At 42.3% G+C, this 6394-nt stretch overlaps 1 protein-coding gene across 1 annotated transcript in view; it reads left to right on the top strand.

The window, feature by feature from the left end:
- Sgcd (sarcoglycan delta) overlaps positions 1-6394 on the top strand; it is a 645238-nt gene that overhangs the window by 77726 nt on the left and 561118 nt on the right. The window lies entirely within an intron of this gene.

Genomic DNA, 6394 nt, shown 5'->3' on the forward strand with positions numbered 1-6394 from the left:
TTACCTGGTTCAGTGTCTAATAACCAGAGCTGGACTCCACCAATGTGCAACAGAGAAATGAAAATCAAGCTACTGGATTAAAGATCCCAAATCTGGAATCTTAAGGGAAGTCAAGCGTAGTCTCACTTTCAATAGTAGATAGTCACTGCTTAAGCTATGTGAACAGAGAGATACGGTGCTGACACTTCAGCTCATGCCTGTAATTCCAGCGCTCTAGGAGGCTGAGGCCAGAGGCTTGCAAGTCCAAGCCCAGCCTGGGGAAGTAAGTGACATGTGTTTTAAACAAAACAAACAAACAAACAAACAAACAAATGAGCAGGGGATGTAGCTCGGTATGAAATCCTAAATTCAATCCCAGTACCACCCCCTTCCCAAAACAGATGTTTTAAATACAAATGTCAGTGTATTTATTTTATTTTATTTATTTTTTCATAAGAATTTTATTTCTTAAAAATGGGGAAGAATTCAAAGTATTAAAATAATCCTCTAATCTTTGTTTTGGAGGAAAAAAGATAGGATGACAACGTAATGCATATAAAAATTTCAAGCATAATAGCCGTAGCTATTTCTCCTCCTTGACAAGAACATCTTGACCTGTACTCCCACCTACGGCTCAGGGTCCAACAGCATCCGGGAGTGCGCCTCTCCTGGATGGGGACAGGCTGCAGATGAGAGCTACCGAGAGCTGCTCTTTTTTTTAAATCCCAAATCCTCCCATTAGATGCGATCTCAACATGGAAGAAATGAAGCACTGAGAGACTTACTAGGGACAATGGTGCTAGCATCAACCACATGCCAGGGACACTTTACCTCACAAAAGGCATCCAGGATTATTCCTTTGCCTCTTATGAGGGAAAACTGCAGCGTTGTTTCTTTCACCTGAGGGCAGCTGGCCCTGGCAAAGTGAAGAAGTCCCCGTCTGTAGGAGCAGTTTGCTTGCTGAGAGACTGGAAATGGAGTATGAATGCTAGCTGAGTCTGACAGTCCCCAGTCGAGTGCCCCAGGTCTGTAGAGGTGAGTTCTACTCCCAAGCATCGGTGTACTTTCCAACAGGCAGGCCCTTCCAGGAAGTGGAAAGAGAAGATGGGGCTTTTCCCCGGAGAATCTTGGGGTTAATATAGCTGGGAAGACTCTTGTGACATTCTTGGGTTTTCTGGTAAGTCTCTCAGTGCTTCATTTCTTCCATGCAGACATCTCATCAAACAGGAGGATTTGGGATTTAAACTATTCAGTTGGTGTTTCTCTGGGGAACAGGGAGTTTCTCATGAAGGTATTTTAAACTGTCTTGTTCTGAGAAGTCTGAGACCATGTGGTCCCTGGGCATGGATTTGCAATGTACTGATTCCCACTTCAGCTCCAAGTCCAAATCAGTAACCATCAGAGAAATGTGTGTCAGAATTCCAGGACACACAGGCTCTATCAAGGTCCTAGAGGAAGAACTCTGTTGTTTTCTCATTCTCTGTGACAATGACATCTGTGTGGGAGCTGCCATACTTGTGGATGTGGTCAGTGGCTTCCTGGACAGTGTCCACCACTTCAGTGCACAATTCCAGGTCCCTGTACCGTTCAGAGTGACTTTACTTCTAAGGGACTGAAGGCCACCGGACTTGTCAGAGACTCTACATGTGAATATCCAGCCCCATGCAATGCTTGGGAGACTTTATTAGGCCACCAGGATCTGCTGAGAACACCATATTTGACCAGATAATTGACTTGCTGAGAGTAGAGAAGGTGAAAACTCATGCTGGCCCCAAGTTTGCCTCCTCTTTTCAGTGTATTTATTAATTCATGACCTGCTTTCATTCCTACAATTTCCAGAATGACTAAAAATTACATTCAAAATATATGAGCTGATTTTTGAGTGGGTCTGAGCCCCAAGACCTACAACTCCTACAGGGCATCAGTCTCACATGCCCCATCTGTGTTCTGTGTTTCTAGATCTTACTTTACCTTGTTGCCCAGGTTTCCATCCTCCTTCCACCCAGGTTTTTGAGACTACAGAAGGGAAATAAAACTGTGAGACTCCGCCAAAGGCGCCTTCCTTTCCACGCTTAGTGGCTGCACCAGTGTAGTGCTAAAGCAGAAATCACAGGAAAACCTACAGTGAGAGAAAAGGAAGCTGTTGACCAGGATCACGGCTCAGTGGGAAGCAAACAGTTGGGCCGGGAGCTCAACACCTTCACACCTGTGCTGCAGGAGCACCTCACTGGCCGTCTCAACCTCAGAGGGAGCTTTGGAATTCTTTGGGTCTTTCTGCCTCTCCTTAAGAAACCTGTGGACAGAAAGAAGGAGAAAGAGGAGAAAAAGGAGAAGACAGCTTTAGCACATATCCAAAATCAATCATGATGATTGAGGAAGTTGTCAGGTTATATAAATTACAGACACTTTGGAATGATTTTAGTGGAAAAAGAGAATTACCATCTCCCTCTGTTTCTTTTCTCAGGAATCACTGTTCTCTAAGAACAGAAAAATGAGGGAAGATGGGTCAGGTCTGGATCTGATCACGTTGAAGTGGTGTCTCTTAAGTATATGATCTTAGGGGCTAGCCAAGTAGTTCAACAGATTAAAGTGCCTGCTTAGGCAGATGCAGGGGCCAGCCTGGAGTTTGATCCCCAGGCCTGCCTTGCCAGCCTAGCCCCCAGGGCATGCTGAGATGACAATCGAAACTGGGCATGGTGACTTGTGCCTATAATCCCAGCACTTGGGAGGCTATAAACAGGAGGATCACTACTAGTCCAATCTACGCAGTGAGACCCTGTACACCCTGTAAACCCGACCCAAAATAAAAAAAAAATACGATCTTAGAATCTTCTACCAGTGAGAGACACATTTGACCAATTAACACAAGTCCTGGAAGTGATTTATCAGTGAAATTTTAGCATACTAGATGAATTATGAAATTCTATTAATGAGCCCACACCTACAAGCCAGGCTACAGGATGTGTCAGCATAGGATTTAACAAACTTCTGTAAAAAGGCTGCTGAGTAAGAATTTCAGAGTTTGTAGCTGGGTGGTCTCCACTATAACTCCCCATCCCTGTAAAAGTCAACAATAGAGCATATGTGAGCTAAGGAGCCTGGTGTTGTTGCAATCCAGTTAAGCTAGTCAGACTAAAATTTTAATTTCATAAAGTTTCCACACTCCATGACATATTCTTTTGATCATATTTTTACCAATTAGTGTGTAAAAGACACTCTTCGATCTCAGGCGGTGGTCTACTAATCCCTTTCCACACAATCCATCCAACACAACCAGTGGCGTCTCTTCGTGCAGTCAGACCCTCACGCTCCAGCCTGATTTTACAGAAGAGCAGCTGAATTTCTGTGCTCTTCCTCGAGCCAGCCTGTGGCCACCGGGCTCACCTCTGTTCTTATACTAAAGTTTCCAACAAACAGCTGCCTTCCCCCGACTGCCTTCTACCTCTCCAAGTATAGGTTTGAACACTCAAACTTCATTCTCTTCAATGCTTTATTATTCTGTAAGAATCATGTGGCTCTTAAGGTAGTTTGTATATCTTTAGTGACCTCCACAAGGTAGTCACTCCCCTTTTAGCTCTCTGTGACAGAGAACGCATTCCTCCTTTCCCACCCAATATATTGCAGAATGCCTCATTCCATAAAACCAAGATTAATAGAAGACAGCTCAAAAGGAGTGTGGTCCCCCCTTGAGTGATACTTTGAAGCTTAGCTCCCAATCTCATCACAAGAGGTTTTTTTTTTTTTTCAAAGATTGATATTAGAATGTTCCTTCTATTCAGTGGGGACCTTCCTACCCATCCACAAAGATGGAGGTTTAGTCTTTAAACAACTAAAAAATTATTTTTCATTGATCTTGATTAATCATGAGCGCCTTTCTGGAGGCTTGTGCTACACAGTGAGAGATTTGTAAAATTACACAGTTCCATGGCGGAACAAAGCCAGCCATGGTTGCACATGCCTGCAATCCCAGCAGTCAGAATACTGAGATGGGAGGATGGTTCAAAGCCAGCCTGGAATATGTAGTGAGACCCTGTGTCAAAAACCAACCAATAATGGAAAATAATGGAAAGGCGCTCAGTGGACAGGAGTTAGGTGACAAAATTTCATGATTTAATGGCTGTGGGATGGTAGAATGTACAAAATTCTACTTTAGGAATTGATACTTTAGGAATTTGAGCTATTTCACGTATATAAGCTACAGATAAAGTAGGTCCATGACAAAATAAGTAATTAGAATTTGAATTGATTAATGTAGAACCCTAAAGTGATTAACATTCTAATGGAATTTAAATTGACTAGTAATAGAATACCTTCAACTGATTAATAGTATGATGTTTCAGTTTAATAATGTAATGCCCCGAAGAAATTAAGCTCCAGAATCCCGGTTCTGCCTTTCTGGCTTTTATGATCTTGAACAAGAGAGTTCAGTAGCTTGTGACTCAGTTTCTTAAACACAACGTGAACACACCTCCCATGGACCGTGGTGAGAAGTCAAGCCAGACAAGGATGTCACACATCTAGCATCCATAGTACACCATAAGAGCATGCTCTGTTGATGACGGTGGTGATGATTCATATGATCAGTAATTTACGGGAACATCCAAACAAGCTACAGAAATAGACTAAGGTAAATGCCTACTAATGTTCCATATTAATGTCCTTTAGGGAGTAGTTTTTAATATAAGAATTATTTTACCTTAGTATCATTGTAAGTAGAGTTGAAAAAAATCGAACCAATTAAGTAGTATTACATTTTGTTCTAGTAAACTGATTTAAACCTCCTGCCAGCATACTTCCCCAAAACAGTTCTGTGTTCAGAGAAAGCTATTCATTAATCTTATAATATGTATCCATATGATTTACATTAATCATGGGTTGGCTGGGTAGGTATGAATTTTTATTTTTTTCTGGATACTGTTAAGTAGTACAAGTGAGAAATTTCATTCTCCATATCCCTACAAATATACCAGTGGCTTTCACATGTAAATATCATATGATATTATTTAGCATTCTTTTAATCAGAAGCTAGCTGTTTTGTAGAGTATTAGAAAATGTTTTGACTTATTTTTTTGTGAAGAATGGGAATATAGGAAATCACCCCGAGAACACAATCATTCATATTCTGCTTTTTAGCACTCAAGAATCACCATTTTGGGGGCCGGTGAGATAGCTTGGTGGTCTAAAGTGCCTGCTTAGGCAAGCTTAGGCAAGTGCAGGGATCGTGGTTCAATTCTCTGGCACCACGTGCCATGCCAGCCCCACCCTGCCCAAAGGGCGGCCTAACAGGCTGAGCTGGCCAGAAAAAAAAAATTACCATTCTGTGACATGATAGAGACTGGACAAGCCAGTTCCCCATCTAGGTCCTTAGAGTAACATGCATCCCATGGGATTGATATGTTCCTTGGTGCATCCTACCCCATGAAGAAACCAGAGTAAGACTGAACAGAAGATGGTAGGAGGGTCATTTGGTATCTGCTCATTCTACTGTCATCTGTGTCTCATCAAGTGTCACACACTGATTTCTGCATTTGTTATCATTTATTTCTGTCCTGCTAGCATTCTCCCAGTCTGAATCTCCCCTGGGGTGTGGTCTTCCTCTTGAGGGGGCCGCCATCAGCTTCCTATGGGTCCAGCACAAGCAGAGAGAGCTCCCGCTAAGGAGGCCAAATCTCAGAGGGCTGGGGCCATCTGCAGAGTCTCAGATCCTAGGACTCCAGTGCTACGCACCTGATTTCTCAGCCTTAGTGGCCGTGGTCACTCAGTCTCGTCCTCCCTCTGTGATATTTCCCTATTCCTCTTGCTAGCCCTGTGTTAAATTCCAGTGGTTAAAGTAATTAAGGGATGTTGGCCACCCATGTATAACAATGACTGACTTTAGCATTCTGTTTCATCTTGTGCTTGGTCATTATTGCCAACATCAACCAATGACCTTTTACAGACCAAACGCGGGCTTTATGAATCAACTTGAGCACAGCCATTTCCAGCTACAGTGTCACCTTGCTGTCATCAGCTGGTGGGTCAACCTTCTCAATATGGCAGCCTGTGCCCAGTAGAATTTTCATAGCTAATGGCTATTACATGGGTTTGATCCTCAGATTCTAGCAGTATAGGAGAAGGAAAAGAAAAAAGTTACTGATGCTAAAGAAACAACTTAGGCATGATTTTAATATGTCATGACTTTAACATAACTCAAAATATTTTGGCACTCAGAGCAGCTGCATGGAATATAGCTTTCACCACAAGTAGATATTTAACTTTTAGCTAGTCAGTCCTTACACTGTAAAGGAAGAGAGCAAAAATAAATAATGTATACCAAATTCTACAAATGCATTATAAATGATTATGTCTGTAAGAGAATAATCAGATTATAACATAGTTCTTTGTGTATAAAACCTCCCTGAGCACACTCAACTAC

The sequence above is a fragment of the Octodon degus genome, unplaced genomic scaffold (assembly GCF_000260255.1).
Source record: "Octodon degus isolate 3935 unplaced genomic scaffold, OctDeg1.0 scaffold00029, whole genome shotgun sequence".
Lineage (NCBI taxonomy): Eukaryota > Metazoa > Chordata > Mammalia > Rodentia > Octodontidae > Octodon > Octodon degus.